General features: G+C 34.1%; 11 non-coding genes and 1 pseudogene across 11 annotated transcripts; all 12 read left to right on the top strand.

The window, feature by feature from the left end:
• Window positions 1–417: 417 nt before the first annotated feature.
• LOC117311453 (small nucleolar RNA SNORD113/SNORD114 family) lies at window positions 418–492 on the top strand. Its single transcript, XR_004525653.1, has one exon. It is a non-coding gene; the product is annotated as a small nucleolar RNA SNORD113/SNORD114 family (small nucleolar RNA).
• Window positions 493–2,793: 2,301 nt separating this feature from the next.
• LOC117311437 (small nucleolar RNA SNORD113/SNORD114 family) lies at window positions 2,794–2,868 on the top strand. Its single transcript, XR_004525638.1, has one exon. It is a non-coding gene; the product is annotated as a small nucleolar RNA SNORD113/SNORD114 family (small nucleolar RNA).
• Window positions 2,869–5,071: 2,203 nt separating this feature from the next.
• LOC117311431 (small nucleolar RNA SNORD113/SNORD114 family) lies at window positions 5,072–5,145 on the top strand. Its single transcript, XR_004525632.1, has one exon. It is a non-coding gene; the product is annotated as a small nucleolar RNA SNORD113/SNORD114 family (small nucleolar RNA).
• A 1,728-nt stretch (window positions 5,146–6,873) lies between these two features.
• Window positions 6,874–6,946, top strand: LOC117311444 (small nucleolar RNA SNORD113/SNORD114 family). The gene has a single exon (XR_004525645.1). It is a non-coding gene; the product is annotated as a small nucleolar RNA SNORD113/SNORD114 family (small nucleolar RNA).
• A 1,846-nt stretch (window positions 6,947–8,792) lies between these two features.
• On the top strand, window positions 8,793–8,863 carry LOC117311412 (small nucleolar RNA SNORD113/SNORD114 family; annotated as a pseudogene).
• A 1,374-nt stretch (window positions 8,864–10,237) lies between these two features.
• On the top strand, window positions 10,238–10,312 carry LOC117311397 (small nucleolar RNA SNORD113/SNORD114 family). The gene has a single exon (XR_004525601.1). It is a non-coding gene; the product is annotated as a small nucleolar RNA SNORD113/SNORD114 family (small nucleolar RNA).
• Window positions 10,313–11,000: 688 nt separating this feature from the next.
• On the top strand, window positions 11,001–11,072 carry LOC117311403 (small nucleolar RNA SNORD113/SNORD114 family). The gene has a single exon (XR_004525607.1). It is a non-coding gene; the product is annotated as a small nucleolar RNA SNORD113/SNORD114 family (small nucleolar RNA).
• A 913-nt stretch (window positions 11,073–11,985) lies between these two features.
• Window positions 11,986–12,060, top strand: LOC117311395 (small nucleolar RNA SNORD113/SNORD114 family). Its single transcript, XR_004525599.1, has one exon. It is a non-coding gene; the product is annotated as a small nucleolar RNA SNORD113/SNORD114 family (small nucleolar RNA).
• Window positions 12,061–12,712: 652 nt separating this feature from the next.
• LOC117311433 (small nucleolar RNA SNORD113/SNORD114 family) lies at window positions 12,713–12,785 on the top strand. Its single transcript, XR_004525634.1, has one exon. It is a non-coding gene; the product is annotated as a small nucleolar RNA SNORD113/SNORD114 family (small nucleolar RNA).
• Window positions 12,786–13,705: 920 nt separating this feature from the next.
• LOC117311407 (small nucleolar RNA SNORD113/SNORD114 family) lies at window positions 13,706–13,780 on the top strand. The gene has a single exon (XR_004525609.1). It is a non-coding gene; the product is annotated as a small nucleolar RNA SNORD113/SNORD114 family (small nucleolar RNA).
• Window positions 13,781–14,664: 884 nt separating this feature from the next.
• LOC117311413 (small nucleolar RNA SNORD113/SNORD114 family) lies at window positions 14,665–14,739 on the top strand. The gene has a single exon (XR_004525614.1). It is a non-coding gene; the product is annotated as a small nucleolar RNA SNORD113/SNORD114 family (small nucleolar RNA).
• A 1,590-nt stretch (window positions 14,740–16,329) lies between these two features.
• LOC117311415 (small nucleolar RNA SNORD113/SNORD114 family) lies at window positions 16,330–16,402 on the top strand. Its single transcript, XR_004525616.1, has one exon. It is a non-coding gene; the product is annotated as a small nucleolar RNA SNORD113/SNORD114 family (small nucleolar RNA).
• Window positions 16,403–17,298: the final 896 nt, after the last annotated feature.

Below are 17,298 nucleotides of genomic sequence, written 5' to 3'. Positions count from 1 at the left end.
AAAAGCAGATAGAAGTTATTTAATTTATTCTCCTAGCTGTTTAATATTATTTTCTATTTTCTACCATGGTTGATTTCACCATTTGCATATGGGTAGAGGGGCTGATAACTCTTTGTGGGCAGCCCAGAGGTGATTCAGATGGTGGTTTCATTGTTTTTCATGGAACCATCTTTGACATACAGATGAATTAAATAAAAGAGGGCCACACAGGAAGCAATGCTGAATGTGGGTTTGATACAAAGCCGGGATGTTGATCCATCCACACGTGCAGGTTTGAGTTCCATTATAGAAGAAATGTCGTTTATTAGCTCTATAGGGTGAGAGCCTAAAATTCAAGGATCTTGTTTTTGGAATTCTGTGATTGTATTATTTGTGCATCAGAAAATTAATCAATAAATGAAAAAAATTTTTCTAGCAAGGACCAGTGATGAATCTCATGGGGTTTGTGAAACAAGAATTTTGATTAAGCCCATCTGCAACTCTGAGGTCCATAACGAAGAGACATCTCATTATTCTCTTTGTGGGAAATGAGCGTACAAGCACCTTATTCTCAGGCTTTTTGGTTTGGGGTATGAATAGCATTATTAGAATAAATTTAGCCTATGAATAAAGAAATATATCAGTGAATGAGGAATAAGAGAGATATATGTGTAGTACTTTTTAAGGCATGCAATGAAACATTGATAATTACGAAAACAATTTTGAGATTTTTAGTCCCAGTAAATTAATAGTCAAGGCTCTTATCATTTTTGTAAGGAGCATATGGTCATTTGCACACAAAACTCAATGTTTTTGTTTTGTGTGGAGGCGAGTTGCCAATCGATCATTTTATTAAGGAAAGAGAAATACATTTACATAAATAGTTGATTGAATAAACTGTGTAATTGGGAGGGAAGGCATTGAATGATGATGAGACTCTTTTATTCAGCCACATTTGTGATTAATTCAATCTTTTTATGCAATTTTATGTTGCATACAAACAAACTTAAATTAAAGGAACCAGTTTGCTATTCTTTTGGGTAATGACATTAGGACAAATGTAAATATTATTCAATTGGGTAATGACATTAGGACAAATGTAAATATTATTCAAGGTGCTTATCCAGTGTGGGTGGGTCACAGATATTGAAGTTTAATTATAAGTGAACAAATGTATACATTTGTATCTCAATCAATTTTTCAAAAAAGTCAGTCAATATCACCTCAATGGAAAGCATGCAGTTGGATGTAAAGATTGTGATTCATCATGTTTTACACAACTGATGTCCGCAGGAAGATAAAGAGTCACAGGCCTTTCCAACGGTGTACATAGACATTTGTAAATAATAGTGTTTCAGTTCTGTTTTGATGATTGTTTAAGCTTTTTGGAATTCTTTTAGAAAAATAAAGGGATGGTCTTATTATTCCATGAGTAATTAAATAAAGGAATTAGTGAGTGAATTAATAAATATATTAAGTAGGGTAAAGCTTGGACCATTGGTGAGATTGTGCCGTGAGTTGAATCTCCCATGTATCCAATGCCACACAAATAAAGTTCAATAAAAAAGATGATCTTGGCTCTTCGTGGGTAGTCAGTAGAGAGACATATTCTTTTTTTTTTTTTTTTTTTGTGGTACGTGGGCCTCTCACTGTTGTGGCCTCTCCCATTGCAGAGCACAGGCTCTGGACGCACAGGCCCAGCGGCCATGGCCCACGGGCCCAGCCGCTCCGCGGCACATGGGATCTTCCCAGACCGGGGCACAAACCCGTGTCCCCTGCATCGGCAGGTGGACTCTCAACCACTGCGCCACCAGGGAAGCCCCGAGACATATTCTTAATAATTATAGTTATTTTTCTTCTGTTTACTGCTAGATCCAGTGGTGTTCGTTGTATTATTTAAAATTAAGAATTGCACAAGTTAATAAATATAAAGTAGAACTCTCTCTTTCCAAATGTTGCGAATAGAATGCAAACCAAGGATTATTGTTACCTGATTACTGATGTTTAAAAATGGGTAATTGTAGATTGATTCTTTTTAAAATTTGCTTTTTACTGCTCAGAATGAACAACTCTACCGTATTTGATTATTAGCCCATGGCAAAGATCTTGAGTTTTACCTCTTTGGATAAAGAGAGAAGAGATCTATGTAAGTAATAAAGTTCATGTTCTACTTGGGGGTCTCGGTCATGGGTATCCACTGAGATGTTTTGAGGGAATAAATGACTGCATACACAAACAATTCAAGGTGGATGACCAATGATTAAAGTGTGTTAGGAATTCAGAATTACGATTACTCCGTTTCAGCATTTCAGCATGACTGAATTTATTAGGACAACAAGATGAAAGGCATTTGACTCACTTTCAGAAAATTTTAATATTCCATTTAATTTTTTTACCACAGTGGATATAAACTTCTCCATTGGTATTGTTATAGACCATGAACCCACTGAGGAGGAGAATATACAAAAATGGAAAATTTTGCATTTTTCTTAGTTGTGGTATAAAATGGAAGTTCATTGTTCATCTTTAAAATATGGATGTTAAGTGAAGGAGGTCCAAGCATGGACGAATGGCTAATATGGAACTGATATGATGCAAGGAAATGGATTCACTCCCATTTTCAATGCTGGGCTGCATTGCACAAAGAGAGCTACTTCTCTAGCTCTGTAGGAAGTGAATGTTCACAGACATATTCATATCTTCAAGGATCTTGGTTTTATTTTCCTAATTAATGGACATTGACTGTATTATTATTAATGAATCAATGAATAAGTCAAGAACAATATATCAAACAAAGGCACAGAATACCAAGTCTGGATCAATGATGAGTATGCGTGGGGCATCTGAATAACATTTTGATTAAACCCAGTCTGTAACTCTGAGGTCCGTTGCATCTTTGGGAAATGTGCTTACGAAGTCAGAAATATTCAAGGATTGTGTTCTTGACCTTTTGTTGTTCATGAATATGGATTGTATTATTGTAAGTAAATAAATGTATGAATAAATAAAGTATAAATAAAGAGGAGGGCTACACCTTGTCCAATTATGAAAGGAGCTTATGAACCAAAAATGATTGTTAATACATTTCTGAAAATTTGAGTTCAATAAAATAGACCAAGGCTACTCCTCCTTTGGGAGCATAGATATATGTGAACATCAGTGTTGTTCTTGGTTGGTGGTGAGTTTCTGGTTGTATGTCTTATTTTAAGAATATTTACATAACTGTACAATAATAATAATAAATATATTCAATAGTAATATAACAAATCATGATAAACATATTAATATAACATTTAATTAGTAGTTTAATACAATCAATAATGAAAAATAAAATACAAATGATTAGATAGTTATTGAAACATACAAAAGGTCTAAGCATGAGAATATACTAATTATGAATCCTCTTGTGTTCATTGATTTTTATTTTTAAAAAAGTAAATGCACGTTGTTGATGATTTTTGTGAGTAATCATCAAATGGATAGATTTAGTGTCTCTCAGCGCTTTTGTCAAGTGTTCTTAGGCTTCACCAATATTGGTGCTGTTATTATAAGTGAGTAAAAGCATAATTTCATATCTCAATCTATTATTTAAAAGAGTACAAACTGTGGGCCCCTTAGGAGCATATGTAATATGTGAAGGAGCATGATTAATCCTGTTTTATTGCCTAGAAATCCACTTTAAAAAAGATCTGAGCCCCTCCATCTTTAAGGAAGGATCACATAGACCCCACTCTCTAAACACATCTTGCTGTTAACATTTAAATTCAAACAGCCAAAAATAAAAATTTAGTTCCTTAGTAACACTAGGCACATTTCAAGCTATAAGTGGCCAGTGGCTACCATTTTGGTCATTGCTGATAGAGAAAGTTGCATGTAATAGTATTTAGTTTTGAATAGCAGATGGCTCTATCAGTTTGTACTTCCTTTCAAAAAAAAAAGTCTAGATAATTAAATTATGCTGAGAATTATTAAATAAATGAGTGAATAAATTAATCAATAAGTACATAGTTAAAGTATATGTCACCAAGGGGTCAGATTGTGTTTTGAAATAAGAATTTAAATTTATCACATTTTGCAAAAGTTTTCCCCATTAAAAAAATTATGTGGCCTTTTTGCGATTATGTAGGGGTATAGACAAATATTAATAATAGTTATAGTCCTTATATTGGGTGATAGATTAAAACACCTTCATAAAAACATTTAAGAAGTCTTTATTATTTTATTTCACACTAAAAATTAAGTCAATAGATGAAAAGGATACCACTGTTGGATGGATTGATGAAAATGTGACACAAACCAATGTTTCTGGTTAATCTAGTAATGCAGAACTAACTTCTATTTTAAAAATCTAAGTTTACACTTTTCATTCTTTTAAAAATCTGCCTTTTCCTTCTGAATGAACACTCCACGTTGGATTCAGTCGTTGTCCAATGATGAAGACCTTAGCTGTTACTTCTGTAGGTAAGGAGCAATGTAAGTAACAATCAAAGTTTCTGTGTTTTGTTCGTATGGTTTGTTCATGTGTGGTCACTGAGGTAGTTCAAGAGAACAAAAGGCTGTATACATAAAAACCAAACCCAAGAACACCAAGTAGGGACCAATAGTGAAGAATGTGTTATGGGCCAAGGAGTAGAATGAACACATTTCAGCACCTCTGAGATTCATTTTAAAAAGAAATGAAAGGTATTTAATTCATTTTCAGAACCATTTGCTATTTCATATTATTTCTGCACTGCAGTTGGTTTAAGCATTTCCATATTGTTAGAGATCCAGCCTATTCATTGTTTAGAGGAAGCTCTTAGAAGGTGGAACTTACTGTGTGTGTTCTAGATGTAGGGCACCATTGTGGTTTTTGGATGTTCACTACAGCATGTTTAAAATTGGGTGAATTAAATGAACATGGCCCAATCATGGGTCATTTTTTGCGATGGTACTGAGATGAAGCAAGGCTACCCTTAGATCTAGTCTGAAAGCTCTGTCAGAAATCAGTCTAGAGACAATTATCATAGTTATATCAAGGATCCTGTTCTTGGGAGTCTGTGACTCATGGGAAAATGAAGGTATAAATAACAAAGAAAAAGAGTGCCGAGCCTGGACCAATGATGAGATTGGAGGGTGTCTGAATCAAAACTTTTGATTAAAGCCATCTGTAACTCTGAGGTCCATCATTTAAAAGTGGCCTTCTCTTTTTTTTCCTTTATGGAAATGAGTGTAGAGGCAGAAGTTCAGAATATTCAGGTGTCTTGATGACAGGCGTCCACACCTTCTGGGTATAGATTGATTTTCATAAGTAAATCAATGCATGAATAAATGAAGAAATGTAAAGATGGGTAAATGTAAAAGAAGCTGGGCCTGGACCAGTTATGAGAGTATGTAATGAAACATGGATTATTGTTATATGTTTCTGTAGCACTAAATTCCAGTGAAATATATACATAAAGGCTGTTTGCCTTCTTTTGGAAGGAATATGTATACAGATGTATGTAAGATTCAGAATTATTGTTTGATGTAGGTGGTTGTTTGCTGGTTGGTTGTTTTTACTTAGAGAAGGGAAAAATTACATAAATAAATGCTTGTTAAATAATTATTTAATTGAAAAAAGAATGAGCAAAGCTCATCTTCAGAATGTGCCTTATGAGAAGAGTTATTATTAATCCAACTCTGTTCACTGAGTTTTATTAAAAATAATAAAAGAATCTAGTTTTCAAACCTCTGTGTAGTGAAATAGACATATGGAGATAATAAATATTCTTCAAGTTTCCTATCTAATGTTAGTTAATTCCTAGATATCGATGTATTCTTACATGTAAGTAGATGAAGTCCTAATCACAGTCAATAGTCTAAAAGGAGGAAAACATGGCTCAGTAAGAAGCAAGAATAATGACTAATCTTTATGTATACTACTAATCCTCTCTTCCTAGTTTAGGTATGAACATATAGACATGTACATGAAGATCATTTCTGTTCTGGGTTTTTCATGGGTTTATCACTTTGTGTGTGCGTGTGTTTGTATATTTGAATATATGATCAAGTATTCCATGAATAATTCCATAAATGAATAAATAAAACAATGAACAATTGAATTAATATATGAGTAGGGTCAAGCATAGACCTTGGTGAGACTATGCCGTAAATCACAGATTTTAAATTCAACCATTTCTACACAAATTGAGACCATTAAAAAAAGATTATCTAGGCTCTTACCTATGTGGGTAGGGGCCTATAGACAGCTATGAGCAATAGTCATAGTTCTTATTTTTGAGTGATGAATTCAACAGTGTTCATTATATTATTTATAAGTAATAGTTAAATCAAGTAATAAAAAGGAGTGCTGTTCTCAGGTCAGTGATGAAAATGACACTTGAATCAACTTAATGATTAACCTAGTACCACGCAACTAATGTCCTTTTAAATCAATCTAATTCTGGACTGTTCATTCTTTTGATCATTGGCATTTGACTCCACAGGATGAAGACCATGGCTGCTTTCATCAGTCTGTTTTGAGGAAGATCTTGACTGTTACCTTTGTGGGTAAGGATTCTAATGACTAAACTAAAATAATAATAGTCAAAAGATCTTGTCAAAAGATCTTGGAGTGAATTTTTCATTAGTGTTTGTTGAATTATTTAGATTAGGAAGATGCAAGAGAGCTGGAAGGGGGAGCATAGAAAACAAGGATGATAATTGATCCATACATACCTCAATGAGGGCCACTACAAAAAGAGATCTCATCTATTGAGAAAGATCTAGTTTATGGGAAAAGAGCCTATACACAGATGTTGGTCATATTCAAGGGTCTTGTTCTTGGCTTTTTTTTAATTCATGGATATTGATGTTATTACTGTTGGTGGATCAATGAGCAAAGGTATAAATGAACAAAAAGATTGCTTAGCCTGGATCGATGATGAGTACCCTGGGGTGTCTGAAGTCAAGGACTTTGATTAAACCCTATAACTCTGAGGTCCATTACAAAAAGATTCATTCCTCTTTATCTCTACAGGAAATGAACTTGTTCAAGGAGTTAAAAATATTCAAGAGTTTGTTCTTGTGCTTGGGTTTCTGAGTATTGTATTTTCAGTAACTCAATGAATGAATAAATCAAGAAAGTATACATGAATAAGGACAAAATGGTTTATTCCTGGTCCAAATATGGGAGAATGTAATGTAATATATGTAATATAAAAATCATTATTAATACATTTCTGAAGCACTGAGTTCTAGTAAAATAAATTGATTGAAGCTGACCATTTTGAGTAAAGAGCATCTCGATAAATGGGTGTAAGAGCTCATGCTGTTTTTCTGGGTTGGGTTGTTGGTTTTTGTTTTATTAAGAGAAGGGCAAAACATTTACTTAATTATTGATTAAATAACTACATAATTGAGAGTGGGCTTATACTTGGACCTATGTTGAGAATGTCACATGACAAGTTATGATTAATTCAATGATCTTCTACTTTTTAATTAAAAAAAGAACAAGAAAAAATTATCTGATCTTTTTTCTGTGCCTAGTGAGCATATGCACAGGCATTAATATTGTTCTGTTTCTGTGGAGTCACAAGTATTAATGTTATTATTATAACTATATCAAGGAATAAGTTAATATTTTAATCAGTTCCTTGAAAGAAGGTAACGCATGACCCAGTGAGGACCATGTGTTATGAAACAAGGAGAGTGATTAATCCAGTTCTAACGGTTGCTCTCTAGGTAAAAAAAGTAGACCTAGGCTCTTAATTTTTGAAATGGTCAATATATTTAGAGAGGATTTCTCTTCCTGGCTTGTTGGTGCAATTACTTTAAAAGAATGGAAGATAAAATGACTCCATGTATAGCTATATGCATACATACATATATAAAGATGGGACAAGCATGGACAATTGCTGAGAATGTGCTCGAATCTAAGACTCAGATTAACCGATTCTCTCCAAGAAAGGTTCATTTAGAAAGTTGTTGGAGCTCTTACCTGACTGGGTAGGGGACACACATAGTTCTTATTCTTTTGTCTGGTGTTGCTTTCAGAGGTGTTCATTATATTCGTTACATTTAATACTTGATTCAATCAATCAAGCAATATACCATGGAGAGTTTTAATATACAACAAGCACTTAAGGTTTATTCCTCATCAGTTGTTGACTTGAAGTCAACTAGAAAAATCTGAATCTAGCCTTTCCTATCTATCTGTCTATCTATCTACCTAATCTAATCTGTCTATTTTCATATTTGCTTTGTACTCTACAGAATGGATGCACAACGATTCAATTAAGGACTATAGAAACTTACGTAAGTAGCAGTCAAAGTAATTGCTTCTGGTTTGGTGGTTTGTCATGGGTGTTAACTCTGTTATTGGAAGGGAATAAATGGCTACATGTACAAATTAAATGAATGGAGATCATGTGTGGGCCAATTCAGTACATCTGTGGTCAATTAAGGAGAAAAAAGAAAGACCATTTTATTTATTTTCACAGTTAATTATTCAATTAATTAATTAATGTACAATGTATTATCAATTTTAATTTGAGTCACAGTTGATTTAAACCTCCCTCTATAAAGACATGGTTTTGTCACATTCAAACAGTAAAATGGGGTCAATATAAAGTATTGTATTAATTAATCTATATAGAAAACATTATGGCCAATTAATGAAATATATATATATTGTCAGTGGGAAGTAATTCTATAGAGAAATGTTAGAGATATTCAAGGATCTTGTTTCAAGTTTTTATGACCTCCAGGCATTTATTTTATTATTATTAGTGAATTGATGACTTAATCAATAAAAACATGCAGACATGATTGAAGGTAATGAGGGCCAATCCTGGACCAATGGTGATGCTGGTGGGGTGTGAGTCATGGATGATGAGTACTTGTCTGGAACTCTGAGGTCCAACCCAGTAAGAAATCTAATCTATACCATACGTCCGTTAGAAATTATCCTGTGGACATGTGTTAGTAGTATTCAAGGATCTTGTTCTTAGTTTTTGTTATGGAATTTGACTCTGTTATTACAGGTGGATCAATGAAAGAATCAATCAGTAAATACAGTTGACCCTTGAACAACGTGGTGTAACCCCACGCAGTCGAAAGGCTATCTCTGCTTCAGAAGCAAAGGAATTGATAAATGACTCACCCAAGGCCAGGAATCTTAAGTAGTTTGGATAGAATCAGGACTCAAACCCTGGTTCTTTTGATACCGCATGTTGTGATCTCTAATCAAACACAAATTTTTCCCACACTTAGTTAATTTAAAGATCCCTAAAATGAAAATACAGGTACTATATTTATTGAAAAAAATCCATGTACAAATGGACCCATGCAGTTCAAACCCGTGTTGTTCAAGGGTCAACTGTATACAAATAAATAAAGAGGGTGAAGCATTATCCAATTATGATAATGTCATGAAGTAAGAGAATCTGTTAATATATGTTAAAAACACTGATTCAATTAAGAAGGACATGATTTTATGATATTTCTCTGGCTAATGGTTCTATAGAAAGTACAAGTAATAATTATTATTCCTATTCTGGCTCAGTGGCAAGTTTGATGTTTTTTTGAGGGAAATATCAATAAATATTACCCCCAATTAATGAATACCTAAATTACTGATATAATCGAAGGTGAAATACAAGGATTAATGAAGATAATATCTCAGTTTTTTTTTTTTAATCTTCTCTGCTTTGTACTTCTTAGAGTGGGCGCACCAAGCCAACTTAAACGTCTTGCATGATCGTGAGCTCTAAGTGTAAGAAATAGTCAAAGTTCTTGTCTTGTTTTTGGTGGTTTGTTTAGGACGTTAACTGTAATATTAAAAAATAGTTAAATATAATAAAAAAGGCCAGGCATGGCCCCCTAATAAATACGGAACTGACATGAAACATTACATTGATGAATCAATATTTGCAACCACGTAGGTGATTAGCGAAATGTAAATTCAAGGAGGCAAATGATTCTATAGAGAGATGTTAGAGATTCTTTTTTCTTTGAATTTTATTTAATTAATTTTTTATACAGCAGGTTCTTATTAGTTGTCTATTTTATACATATTAGTGTATACATGTCAATCCCAATCTCCCAGTTCATCCCCCCACCCCCACCCCACCCCCGCGCTTTCCCCCCTTGGTGTCCATATGTTTGTAGAGATTCTCGAAGGTCTTATTTTCAAGTTTTTTTTGACTCATAGATATTTATTTTACAATTGTTGCTTTATCGATAAGTTAATCAGTAAAGAAATGTAGAAGTCAATGAAGAAAAAGTGGGCTGAGCCTGGACCAATGATGACCACTGGTAGTGTATGAGTCATGGATGGTGAATACTATGTGTCCAGAACTCTGAGGTCCAACACAATAGGAGATCTAGTCTATTTCCTCTGTTGGAAATTGCCATACTCACAGATGTTAGTAACATACAAGGATTGTGTTCTTGGTTTTTGTGTTCAAGAACTTTGATTTTATTAGTATAAACAGATAAATGAAAGAGTCACTCAATATAAACAAATAAATATGAATAAGTGAAGCACTGTAAATTATGAAAGTTAATAAATCCCTAAGAGGCTGAATAGCTGAAATGTGGAGAGCAAAGTCAATGCAGATAAGGTCTCAGTGTTTAAAAATCACCTTCTGTGCTTTGTACTTCTCAGCATGGATACATTGGAGCTGATTTAAGGATTCATCTAAGGTCACAAGATGTCTGATTGTCTCTGTGTTTGGCACATAGAAACAAATGTGAGTTTTTATGGGCAAACACTCTATTTGAAAAGTATGAAATATAAGCAAAGAATGCCAGACATGGTCCATTGATTAATAATGCAGCATTATATTGATTCATTCCTATATGAAATTTTGAGGGTGATTAATGACAGAGATATATGAGTGTAGTAAACGATTCTATAGACAGAAGTTAAACGATTCAAGGCCTATGTTCTAGGTTTTTTGTGCTTCATAGGTATCCATTTTATTCCTATTAGAGAATTTGTTGAATTAATTACTAAACAAAGGTAGATGAGAGTGGGGAAGAAAAGAGGCCAAGCCTGGAGCAATGATGACCACTGGTGGCATATGCATCGTGGATGATGAATACGTGTCTGGAACTCTGAGGTCCAACATAAAAAAGAAATCTAGTTTATTGCCTCTGTTGGAAATGATCCTATAGACAGATTTAGGATTTATTTTATAAAGCTCATGCTCAGGGGTCTTTGTGTTTATGGATTTTGATTCTATTATAATAAATGAATCAATAAAGAATCAATGTACAGATGTAAATGAATAAGATGAAGAGGGTGAAGCATCGTCCAATTATGAAGAAATTTAAGGCTAGAGATAATATTAATAAATATGGAAACACTAAGTCAGTTAAGAAATAAATGGTTCAAGGGTGTTTCCTCTAGCTAAGGATGTTATAGATAATATAAATAATGGCCAGTATTTACTCTGGGTTAGTAGAAAGTTCAATGTGGTTTGTTTTCTTAGGAAAAAGTTATATATTACTCAATTCATATATAACATAATCACTGAAAATTAATGTAGATACAAAGATCAGTAGAGGAAACATCTCAATCATGTTATCATCTACTCTGCATTCTGTGCTTTAGAATGGACACGCTTTAGCTGATTTAAACATATGTCTTGGTCAACAGTCTCTGAATTTGCCTGTACATGGAAACCAACGTGAGTAATAGTCAGTGGTCTCATCTTACCGTGGGTAGTTTGTTTAGGGTATTCTTTGAAATATTAAAAAAAATATTCACTATAAGAAAAAATACTAACCATGGTCCAGTGATTAAATTGGAAATGTATGAATCATTCTGTTGATTAATCTATCTTTAGAATGACGAGGGTGATTAATGAAAGAAGTGTACTCAATTAGGCAGTGGTTCTAAAGAAAATTATAAAGATACTGAAGGCTCTTGTCCTTGAGCTTTTGTGACTCATAGGTATTTATTTAATTACCATCAGTAAATTGATAAATTAATCACTAAACAGAAGTAGATGGGAGGAAGAAAAAGAGTCGCAAAACTGGACCAATGATGACATCTGGTGGCGTAGGAGTCATATACGATGAATACCATGTGTCTGGAAGTCTGAGGTCCAACACAAAACAAAATCTAGTCTGTTTCCTCTCTTGCAAATCATCCCTATAAACAAGGATATTGTTCTTCTAATTTTGGATCCATCAATTTCTATGTTATTAATATAAATAGATCAATGATACAACCAATAAACAAAGTATAACTAAATAAAAACAAGAATGAAGCCTTATCAACCATGAGTATATGTGGTGAGGCAAGAAGTACTATTAATATAAATTGAAGAAACTGATGCATATTAATAAATGGATGGACCAAGGGTGTTAGCTCTTTTTCTAAGGATCATGTCATTATATTCATATTTATGCTTATATATGTGTATAAATCATGGAAAATAATAAATACCTTTGTGACTGAGTAAATGAAATGAGGAAAACAAGGACCAATTTAGAGAAAGTCTCAATTTTTTTCTATCATCTGCTCTGCTCTGTACTCCTCAGAATGGACGCACGCTAGTGGATTTAAGCATCTTTCATGGTCACGTGCTCTGTAGACCAATGTGAGTAATGCAGTAAGCAAATTCATGTCTTTGAGAGCTTCTCTTTTTCCTCAGATATTCACTGTATTGTTAAAAGTGTGGAATAGAATTAATATTAGTAATAATGAGTTAATCAATGAACTTATGCAGATGAGAATGAAGAGATAGAGGCCCATGTATGGACCAATGATGATGACTGATATCATGTGAGTCATGGGTGATGAATACTACATGTCTGAAACTCAGGTTCAGTAAATAAAAGAAATATAATCTGTTGCCTCTATTTGGTATTACACCATAGACAAATATTAGGAAAATAAAAGAGCAATTTTCTTGTTTTGTGTTCATGAATTTTGATTTTACTTTAAAAAAATAGCCCAAAGAAATAAGTGTAAGTATAAATAAGTTAAGATGAAGAGGTTGAAGCATATTCACTCTTAATATATGTGGTAAGGCAATAAAAACTATTAATATTGATTGAAAATACTGAAGTTCATTTGGAAATGTAAATGGTGCAAATGTCATACCTCTTTGGCTAAGAATGGTCTAGAAAATGAATAACAGTCGAAGTTCTTATTCTATGGTAGTACCAGGTTTGATATTGTTCTTTTTTCTAAGAGAAAAATAAGAAATATGACCTGAATTTATGATATTCCTAAATGACTGACTAGATGAAGGTGGAATGTGTGGATCAATAACGAGTATCTCAATGTTGTTATTATCTCTCCTGCTTTTTACGACTCAGAATGGATACACTGGAACCTATTTACGTATTTGGCCATGATCAGGACCTCCATGGATGGCCCTGTGTGTAAGATCATGAAGACCAATGTGAACAACAGAGTCCTCTCATGGTTTAGGTGGTTTGTCTAGGATATTCAGTGTAATACTAAAAATTATTAAATATATTCAAAGATGGCCAAACATGGCTTAATGATTACCATGGAATTGACATGAAACTTTGTGTTGATTAATCGATATTTGCCACAATGAGGATGATTATTGAAATAAGTACATTCCATGAGGCAAAAGATTCTATAGGCAGAAGTTAGTATTTAAGATCTTGTCCTTGAGTTTTTTGACTCACAGATATTTATTTTATTATTATTAATGAATTAATAAAGTGATCAGTAAACAAATGTCAATGAGAATAAAGAAAAAGAGTCTAAGCTTGGACCATTGATGATGACTGATGGCCTATGAGTCGTATATGATGAATACTGTGTGTCTGAAACTCTGCGGTCCAGCAAAAGAAATCTAGTCCATTTCCTCCGTTGGAAGTGTTCCTATAGACAGATGTCAGGAATATATAGGGACCTTGTTTTATTCTTTGTGGTTCACGAGTTTTTAAAAATATTATTATAAAATGTTACTGGCTGAATAAACAAGTATATAAGTGACTAAAGATGAAGAGGGTTAAGTACTGTTCATTACTTAAATACATAGTAAAGAGAAATAATATTAATATAAGTTAGAATGGATAATTAACAGATCAAGTATATGATGCATTTTTGAGTAAGGATGATATAGACAGTGATACGTAATAGTCAATTATTGATCTGAGTCTATTGCAAGCTTGATGTTTGTTTTATTAAGGAAAAAACAAATAAATATTACCATAAATTAATAAGTACCTAAATGACTATGTATATGAATGGTGGAAAGTATGGATCAATGGAGAGAATATCAAACTTTTTATCACCTGCTCTGCTTGGTACTATTCAGGATTGATGCCCCAGCTGATTTCAGCTTCTGCTGTGATCAAGATTGTCCTATTGCCTCTGTATTAGAAAGAGACAAAGGTGAGTAATGGTCAAGTTTGTCATCTTAGATTGGGTCATTTGTTTAAAGGTATTCATTGAATTATTAAAAGTATTAAACATAATAAAAAAGTTAACTATGGCCCAATGATAAATATGATATGAAACATTATGTTGAGTCATCAGTATTGTGCACCATTGAGGTTGGTTAATAAAGAGAATCAGTCCATGTGTGAAATAGTTCTATAGACAGATGTTGGGAATATTCAAGGATCCTATTCTTGGATTTTGTGAATTATGTGTTTATTTTATGGTTATTAATAAATTAATGATTTACTTGATAAATGAAGGAGGAAAAAGACAGCCAAACCTGAACCAATGAAGACAACTGGTGGTGTATGTGTTGTGGATGATGAATAATATGTGTCTGGAACTTTGAGGTCCAACACAAAACATAATTCATCAAATACCTGTGTTGGAAATGATCTTGTAGGCAGATATTAGAAATATACAGAGACCATGTTCTTACCCTGGATTCATTGATTAAATTTATTATTGTTAATGAATGGATGAATGATATTACTGTTGAAGAAGTATCAATAAATAGATAAAGGACCATTAAAGAAATAATAAATAAACAGATAAAAAGAGAGTGAAGCATTGTTCAACTGTGAGCATTTGTGGTGAGGCAAGAATTACTATTAATAAAAATTGAAAATATTGATGCCTCTTTAGAAATGAATGTATCAAGAGTGTCACCTCTTTGGCTAAGGATCATATAGATTCATAATTAGAGTCAATTTTATTTTCTAGGTCAGTATCAAATTTAAGGTTGTTCCTTTTGTTAAGAGGTAAAATCTAAATTATGAAAAATTAATAACTACCTAAAGGACTGAACGAATATATTGTGAAAAGGAAAAATCCATTCAGACAAGGTCTCATTTTTATAAATTTATTTTATTTATTTATTTTTGGCCGCGTCGGGTCTTCGTTGCTGCGCGCCGGCTTTCTCTAGTTGCGGCGAGTGGGGGCTACTCTTCGTTGTGATGCGCAGGCTTCTCATTGCGGTGGCGTCTCTTGTTGTGGAGCACGGGCTCTAGGCGTACGGGCTTTAGTAGTTGTGGCACATGGGCTCAGTAGTTGCGGCTCGTGGGCTCTAGAGCGCAGGCTCAGTAGTTGTGGCACACAGGCTTAGTTGCTCCGTGGCACGTGGAATCTTCCCGGACTAGGGCTCAAACCCGTGTCCCCTGCATCGGCAGGAGGATTCTTAACCACTGCGCCACCAGGGAAGCCCGGTCTCATTTTTAAAACATCATCTACTCTGCTTTATATTCCTCAGAATGGACCAGTCGAGCTGATTGGAAAATTCTCTCATGGTCACGTTCTCTGGTTGTCTCCACGTCTTTGGTGTATAGAGACCAATGTGAGTAATAACGTTCATGTCTTCATTCGAAACGTTTTTTAAAAAAGTGTACTTATTGGCCATCCGTGGCCAGTGATAAATATGGGATTATTCCCAATAGTATTTATTAATCAATTTATGGTATTGTAAGAGTAATTAATGAAAGAGAGATATCAATGTGATAAATGATTCTATGGACAGAAGTAAAATAGTCAAGGTTCTTATTCTTAAATTTATCTTATTTATTTATTTATGGCTGTGTTGGGTCTTCGTTTCTGCGCGAGGGCTTTCTCTAGTTGTGGCAAGCGGGGGCCACTCTTCATCGTGGTGCACGGGCCTTTCGCTATCGCGGCCTCTGTTGTTGCGGAGCACAGGCTCCAGATGCGCAGGCTCAGTAATTGTGGCTCACAGGCCCAGTTTCTCCGCGGCCTGTGGGATCTTCCCAGACCAGGGCTAGAACCCGTGTCCCCTGCATTGGCAGGTAGATTCTCAACCACTGCGCCACCAGGGAAGCCCCAAGGTTCTTATTCTTTGTTTTTATGTGAATCATGGGGTTTTAAAAATTAATATCAGTGGATAAGAAATTAATTAATGAGCTAATGTACAGGAGGATGAGCAAAAAGAGACTGACATGTGGATCGATGATGACCGCTGGTGGAGTATGAGTCGTGGATGATGACTACTTCATTCTGGAATCTGAGGTCCAATCAGAAAGAAATATAGTCTGTTGCCTCTGCTTGAAATCCTATAGACTGATTTCAGGAATCTAAAGGGACTCTTTTCTTGACTATTTTTTGTGAATTTTGATTCTTTTATTATAAATGGATCAATTAAAGAATCAGTGTACAAATATAAAAAAGCGAGGATGCTGAGCATGAAGCACATGCACTCTTGAGATATGGGGTAAGGCGATGGAAACTGTTAAAACGTGCTGAGAATACTGAACGCCATTACGAAAAATAAGTGGTTCGAGTGGTTCGAGTGCCTTACCTCTTTGGCTCATGCTGATAGAGACGTTCTTATTCTGAGTCCATAGCGAGTCTGATCTTATTCATTTTTTAAAGAGGAAATTTGTTAAGTATTATCCCAGATTAACATATTACTGAATGATTGACTAAATGTAAGGTGGAGTGCACAGAACCATGGAGATAATGTCTTGATCTTGTTATATCTGTTTTGCTTTGTACTTCTCAGAAAGAGGACCCTGAACTCAGGAGCTCATGGGAGCATCTCTGTGTAGGAGCATTAAGTCCAGTGTGAGTAATAATCAAAGTTCTTGTCCTGGTTTGGGTGATTTGTTCAGGGTATCCCTGTAATAATTAAAAATGTATTAAATATAAGAAAAAAGACCAACTATGGTCCAGCGATTAAATTGGAAGTGTCTGAAACATTATGTTGATTAATCTGTTTTTACAACAATGATGATTAATGGAAGAGGTATATTCAATTAGGCAATGATTCTAAAGATAAATGACAGGGATACTGAAGGCTCTTGTCCTTGCATTTTTGTAATTCACATATATTTACTTAATTTTTATTAGTAGGTTGATGAATTAATGTATAAACAACTGTAGAGGAGAATGAAGAAAAAGGGGCCCAACCC

This window comes from Tursiops truncatus, chromosome 2 (assembly GCF_011762595.2).
Source record: "Tursiops truncatus isolate mTurTru1 chromosome 2, mTurTru1.mat.Y, whole genome shotgun sequence".
NCBI classification, from domain to species: Eukaryota; Metazoa; Chordata; class Mammalia; order Artiodactyla; family Delphinidae; genus Tursiops; species Tursiops truncatus.
This window is presented reverse-complemented; position numbering and strand designations above follow the sequence as displayed.